This window comes from Porites lutea, chromosome 10 (genome assembly GCF_958299795.1).
Source record: "Porites lutea chromosome 10, jaPorLute2.1, whole genome shotgun sequence".
NCBI lineage: Eukaryota > Metazoa > Cnidaria > Anthozoa > Scleractinia > Poritidae > Porites > Porites lutea.
The window spans coordinates 13,822,796-13,830,479 of NC_133210.1; the positions used below are offsets into that span (position 1 = coordinate 13,822,796).

The 7,684-nt window shown below is 41.0% G+C and overlaps 1 long non-coding RNA gene across 1 annotated transcript; it reads right to left on the reverse strand.

Annotated features, from left to right (window-relative positions):
* Positions 1–1,347: 1,347 nt before the first annotated feature.
* Positions 1,348–6,916, reverse strand: LOC140951089 (uncharacterized). Its single transcript, XR_012167241.1, has 3 exons — positions 6,730–6,916; positions 3,563–3,692; positions 1,348–2,760 (listed from the first exon to the last, which is right to left on the reverse strand). It is a non-coding gene; the product is annotated as an uncharacterized lncRNA (long non-coding RNA).
* Positions 6,917–7,684: the final 768 nt, after the last annotated feature.

The following is a 7,684-nucleotide window of genomic DNA, read 5'->3' on the forward strand; positions in this document are numbered from 1 at the left end:
CCCCCGCCTTGGAAAAAATTGAGACTATTGGGAAACAAATTAACTGTCTGATAATCAGTCACATTTCATTGTAGACAGCGTTATGATCCACCTTCCATCAACCAAAGGAAAGTAAATATTTAAACGTTAAAAAACTTCATAGAAATGCATTCAAGCCCTAATGTAACATTAACGTTCAGAAAATTCTTCCAGAAATGCATGATTTAACTATGATGTTAGGAAACGTCCTATAAAATGTCGGTGAGCTAAAATATTAACGACGTTAGGAAACATTAGAGACTTTAACATCTAAAAACACGACGGCAAAGAGAATGTCGCTTAAAAAGTGAATTTGTGTTCTTTCAGTCTCTATCGCGGTTATCCCTACTTGACTGACTGACTTTGTCAAATGTAGCGAAAAACCTCCTGAAATTAAATTCAAAGGGACCATATTCAAGTTCAGAAAAAGAAATAAAACTTCGTCGTTGCTTGTTTACGTTCTCCAAGAAAGGCGAAATTAGGCCTTTTCATGTCGTAGTCGTGCAAAAACTGCAATTATGAACATAAAAGTGTGATGCACGTGCGAAGTTTGCTTTGCTTATTAAACCTATTGTTTTTTTGACGTTCTCGTTGCCGTCGCGTTGTTGGATCTTTAAGTACCTTTTATCCTAGACACGCACACAAAGGAGGTGTTAACAACGACGTTAGATACTCCTATGGACGAAATCGAGGAACCACTTATGTTTGTGATTGAACTCCTCAACAAATTTTCTAGCTTTTCGTTTCTCTCCAGCTTGAAAATTTCAGTCCTGGACATATCTCCAACTTGATAGCTTGCGTAGGTGGTGAGATTCTTATGCGCGAGGGTACTTTCTTGGCGGCGCGCGCCGCAAGTTTGACGTGTTTTCAATCTTTTCGCGGCTCCGCTTCCAAAACAATAGAACACTTGCAAGCTAATCTGCACTTGCCGCTTAATCTCGCCAGCTGCGCAGGCTACAACCTGACGAGGCTGATGGTTCACCATAACGTGAATATAACAGGACGTTGATCATGACAAGACGCGTCAGTGATTGTAGTTTATTAACTAAACAAACGAATGTGACTTTTCTTGAGAAACTGACCCTGACTTGAAAAGTAATTAAGAGAAGGTTATTCAAAGTGTAATAAAGACATTTAATACAAGAAAATGAACTTGTTTATTGTTAAAAAAAATAACTTATGATGGTGCCAAGAACTCTTGCTGTACAAATGTACAATGGATCGGCCTAAATGCACCATGAAAAGGCTCTTATAGCCAAATTCGTTGTATCGCGCAGCGCGTTTTGCAAACTTCGAAGGAATTTTGGGTTTTTCTGTTCCGTCAATCTTAGAGGACCTCTTAGGAAACACATGTTTATTTGTGATTGGTGCATTTCGATCCACTTTGTTTGTATTTGTGTTCAAGGTTCGCTGCTTGTGATCGCCTTGTTTCGCCCTGTTTCGGGCAACGATCGACTAGTTTTCTTCGAAGCTTTTTCTGATCTTTCTTATTCTTATCACTTGCAAGAATAAAGTAATTTCTACCTCCTGCCTTCAACAAAAATTCCACTCATCATCGCGATTTCCTTCGCTATTCTTAAGCAGTTTAGGGTCATTCTCAATTTTGTTTTTGCGGGCCAAGCTGGGCGAGTGCGCTGCATTGTGATTTGCATTAACTCCACCCCCACTCAAATGATTGACGGAACAGAAAAACCCATTAGAAGTTTGCAAACACACAGCGCGATACAACGAATTTGGCTATAAAAGTGATAAAGAGCTTTCAAAAATACCTGCTACATACAAGCCACGCAAAACCGTGCAAAAGGCGCATTATATACAAAGACGGGATGAACTCTGTTGTGTAGACTTAGTGCTTTTTTGTGCCATAAACCTGGCAAAGGAAAAAACTGATAACTTTTACTTAGCCAATTGAAGGAGGAGGTCTTTTAACTATAAGTATGTTCTTCAGGGTTTACTGTCTTGTTCAAATTATGTGTTGTTATTCAGACACTCGAGCTAACTTTAGATATGAAAGGGAAAACGAAAGAATAATATTATTCCTTGCTGTGACGTAATTTAAAGAAAAGCGCAAGACTCAGTGGGAAATTTTTCTCTCAAACTCACATTATGTTGCCCTCCATGGCACACACCCTAGTTCGAACAAAAGTCAAAGAAACATATGAGAACATTACGTGACTATATACAACGCGTTGGAATTCAAGTATAAAGAATTTTTACAGCATGTCTACAGAGTATGGAAGTAGTTTCTTGCAAGACTGTCGATGGCGAATGACAGTTCAAGCTTCACAGACGCCATTCAGTCCTAGTTGCGTAAAATCTTAACGCCTGACGTAACAACTAACGTTAGCAGCCCAGTCGAACCCCGTTTTTCACGCCAGTTAACAGTAGTTACGTCAGACGTTGGATCTTATGGCGACTGGCTCCATGAGCGTTAGATAAAGTGGAGGGCGACATACACAAATTTTTAAATGGAACTATAAACAACTCATCAGAGAGTTTCAATATTGTACACAATTATTTTAAACTCGAACGCTGATAAATGCCTCTTCAGAGAAATTCGAGAAATGTTTCAAAGAGGGTAGATGAAAGGTCTGGACGTCACTTTTTAAAATTGTTCGGTACCAGCTTCCAAGAGTTGGACGCGTCTCCTATATCCAACACTATGGTAACACCAGCTAGAACCCAGTGCTCCGTGGTCTTGGAACATTTCATCGGTAAAGTGAACGAACAAAACTGTCGAGCCTGTGAAATGACCAAGAAAATATCACAAGTACGATTTGATTCGGTTCTAATTACATACTTGACCATCACCAACTGTTAAGCTTGACACTGAAGAAACTGCGTCCACCTACACCAGTTCAAACCACACGACATAATAAACCAGACACAAACAATTAGAGCCACCATTAACGGGATATACTCAGCAGTAAAGGGATAACTCTACAGCAAAGTTCCCTTCGAACCACGGTGGGAAAGGCCGGCAGAACTCTAACTGGAAGTATCTTAAACCAAGAGCCCATTACTGACGCCCTTCATATCACTTTTTTCCTTGTACACCAACAACGTTAAAAGGGAAACCCATTAGTAGAAAAAGAAGTAAAAAAAATCCAGCTTCTATCAAGCTCAAAGCAGCGCTTTAGAGCCTTAAGTCTAGATATTAGGGTAGCTAGAGCCACTAGGAACACTTCTGGAAAATGTTGGTGGGGACTGGGTCATTGGAACCCCTAACGGGTCTACTGTCACCGTGACACTCTATAGTTTAACTGAATACTTCATCAGTCTGAAAGTTAAGGATGTGTTCACGTCAGCTGGTTTTCTTAACATTTTTACAAGACGTGCTACATTTTTAAAGTACACACATTCAAAATAACCTGATTTGGCGAAGCAGAAAGACATGAAACATCTAATCAGGAATAGGAAAGTTTTACCGCAGTTTATATCCCCGTGTAGAGGCTTGGAAACCAATCGCAAAACTAGAAGGTAAAAACGAAAACGGGCCCCCATACTCGTGCAGGACCAACTAGAGAAAAACATCAAAACTCACTCTGTTCATAAATACAGGACAGCGGTAAACTTCCAAATCGTCTGCCTCATTCCTGTCCTCGGGCCTAGGCTCCTCCTCTTCAGGGATGACGGCAGACACAAAAAGGTCTGGTAACTGTGATATGGCCGACCTGATTAAGAGAAAGAAAGAACGGATCAATTCCACCTACTCCTCCCCCAAGTCACAATTTTGCCCTAAGTGAGAAGTAGGTGTTAATGTTGACTTAGGGGTGGGATAGGTGGTCAATTCGCCAGAAACCTCGACTGATCCACAAGAACTATAGTTTGACCAACGACAAAAGCCAAGAGTGAACTAATCACTTGCCATCATCTTTCGACAACCTACGGGGAGGATTCGAAAATTGGGATCTTAAAGCGACGCACGTCAAATGGAAGTAGACTTTTTGCATTTTGAGGCGGAAGGAAAATGCCCTCACTTCCGGTTGACGTGCGTCGCTAAAAAACGTCTTCGCTTAAGCTCCCTTATATTCTGATAACAGACAAACGCCATCTCGTAATAAAACTTGTAAGAGGGTTTTCAAGACTCACAGTCAGGCCAGGTCAAGCGTACCCCCAATAAATGAATCGATTATTTGAAAAATGAAACAGTCGTTGCCACAACCAGTATAAATTGAAATCTGCATTCCTGCATATGCAATCAGAAGCGAATTTTTTACGATACTCTTAGGCTGTATTCGGCCAGATTGAAAACTTCTTGAATAGACCATTTTCGAGATATTAAAATTCATACTTGGCTCCGACGCTTAGGGGAATGAAACAAAAGAAATGTATGATTCATTTCTGAGCCTCAAGATGACTTCTTTTGTTTTATTCCCCCAAGCCTCGGAGCCAAGTATGATTTAATATATCGAAAATGGTATATTGATAAAACTTATTTGAAGACATTTACATCAAATTTAAGAAAATTGAGCCGGCAGAAATTTCATGACCATCTAGCGTGTGAAGTCGATGTTCACTACGCATGCATGAATGCTGAGATGACTCTGAAATGTACAACTACCAATGCCGAGATAAATCTGAAATGTACAACTACCAATGCAGAGATGAAACTGATTCAACTTTTGAACAATGCATTTATTAATAAAATCTTGAGAGGGGGTCGCTTGACCTGGCTTGACTGTAATAACAGTTCAAAAAAAGAAAATATGCGTAATTAGCTGATTTTGCTCACGTAGGTTCCACAAGGCATTCTTTATCCAGATCCATAGACGCACCCTCTAAATACAGCCCGCTAATCACCAGCCCTTGCTCGGAATCGCTGACATTCTCATCACGTGATAAGTACGATTTTGCCAGAGAACAGCGGAGTTCAACCTGAAGTCATTCGTATAGAATAGTAAAACGAAGTTGTATGAATCGATGGTCTCGAGGAACGCACCGTACCTAGATTGTCTGAAAAGGAGAACTTATTTACTAAGGTTCGCCAACTCTTGGTAGGGTCACCGCAAAGGCGCGTGGCGCCAATTACTGCGTGCCCATAACAGCCGCTTCCCTCATGAAAGAAAGAGACCACCACACCGTGGACTACGTTTCCTACTCCCAACGAACAGTGAGTGGGCTCTTTAACGTGCCACAGAATTTATATGCACAAGGGTTGTGTGACGGGGCCTACGGTTTATCGTCCTTATCCGAGTAGACTAGAAAGTTTAACTGTTTGCAGATGTCTTTACAAAGGCAACTTTTCAAGGACCACATTAAGGCCGATTTAGACGGAATGATTTTTGCTTACGACTATCGTACGCGACTAGCATGCGCCATGCCTTTAGATTTTCAAGGACCACCTACTAGGGATATAATTTCACAGATTGCACAAAAATGCACATTCCCAGTCTATTCTAATAAGACTTTAAGGCTTGAACTGTTTGCTTCACCAACTTATCTACATTTTTCAGTTCACTTGTCTTAAATTGATAGTTAATTATTGCATAAAACATTGAGCACTTTATGTATGTAACCTTTAAATTCTGTGAGCTATGATTTATATTCTACCTTGGAAAAGCAGAAAGAATCAGAAAACATTTTCCAGGCCTTTACATTTCAAGTTGAAGAAAATTCAACATGACTTTTCAAGAACTTCTCCTAAAATTCAAAGACTTTTGAAGACTGTGCGAACAATGAGGCAGTTATTTAAATCCGCCTTCCCCTCGGCAGACCGGCGCTTATCCAATTGAGCGAACCGGACGGCAATAAAGCACACAGTACACAGAAAACGTAGCACACTGGCGGGTTACCACCCCCGGAGAGGAGAAGTGACTCCTTGAGCTGTATGCGTTCGGACAACCAATTTTTTTTCTAATACTGATGGGCAGCAAGTAGGGGGCTCACGATTTTCGCGTGGAGTTGATTAACCCTGTGCTAAAGCCTGTCTCAAGAGACACTTGTTGATCCTACTGAAGACCTTTAGTTAGTGTTTGTCGCGATTCTTATTTGATTAAGAGAAATCGCTAACTCCTAATCTGTGGGTAGCCAAGGTAACGGATATTTCATTTCATGAAAGCGTTGGGAAGATCACTTAGCTTTCGGGCAAAACCTCCTTATATAGACCATAATATGGAATATCCCTCGGAATTCGAAGGTAATTAGGTCTAACAAGGCCCACCAAGGTATCCAGGCCAGCCACTTCACTAACTCACTGTAAATGTTTGTTTTGCGCAGTTTACAACTCTTCGCGTCTATCGATAGACCTTGACAAGATACGTATGAATTTTAAAGGTCTCATTGTTATCATACATCCCTTTGTTTCTTGACGAACTTTCTTGCAGTTGATCATTCCGTCAGGCCGTACCCGACGACATATTGACTGAATTAAAAACTTTAAAGAAACTCAAAGCTGTAAAGTACGCCTTGATTTCCACTTTTTGTTTACCCCCAGCAATATGTTGCTGGTACCTGTTCATAGACCAGGATGAAGAGAGACAATAAAGCAAAGTTTCTTGTCTCAGGAAACAACTCGACAGTTAAATTTGAACCCAGACCTCCTGATTGAGATGTTAACCGCTCGGACAACAAGCCTTCACTTGACACAACCTCGAGTAAAGCAAAGCTATCCCTAAGCTAGCTAAATCTTCTGGCATATAAAAGTATGCACACAAATCATCAACGAAATACAATTTTTAACAATATTTTACAAGCTTGCTTCAATCCTACCTCGTCCACAGAACATCCCACCATGGCCGCTTTCTCGTGCCTGAGTGACGTCATCAGAGCTCCGGGATTGGCCAGGCCACCAAGCCAGACAGAGGTCAACTGACCCCGTCCTATGAGGGGTTCAGAGTTTGGATTTGGAACGATTACACGTCGAACCCAGTCACTGAGCTGCTTGTGGCGCCGACTAAAATCTGTGTCAATAAGAAAACCGCGCACTGTTTAGATCAACTGGTTCGGTACCACAATTCCGGGCAAAATGCCCGGGTCTAATCGCTGGCGGGACCAACGCTCAGGTCTCTAAATAATGCAATTTGGAATAAACAAGCACTCGTAATTTTTTTCCAAGACCACAAATTGCACTCGCCCCACGGGCTCGTGCAATTTTGTTAGCCTTTGAAAAAATTTACTCGTGCCTATGTATTCCAAATTGCACTCCATTAGGGTTACTCCATTGTATAAAAATTCTGGTAAACGAAATGATCCCACCAATTATCGACCAATATCGGTGATCCCAGTCGTGGCCAAAGTATTTGAACGGGTAGTCTACGACCAGTTGTATCACTATCTTACCAATCTGGTTTTCGTTCTTTACATTCTACTGTAACCGCATTACTCGAAGCTACCGATAGCTGGGCAGTGAACGTTGATCGTGGCCTTGTCAATGCCGTTGTCTTCTTAGACTTAAAAAAGGCTTTCGACACAGTTGATCATCATATCTTATTAACGAAATTACAATATTATGGATTACGCGGTTCCTGTCACGAATGGTTTACTTCGTATTTAAACAATCGTACCCAAACTTGCCAAATTAATTGCTCAATGTCAAACCCAAAATTAGTTACATGTGGTGTTCCCCAGGGAACAATTCTTGGACCTTTATTGTTTTTACTGTATATTAATGACCTACCTAATTGCTTACATTTTTCACAACCTAGAATGTATGCCGATGACACCA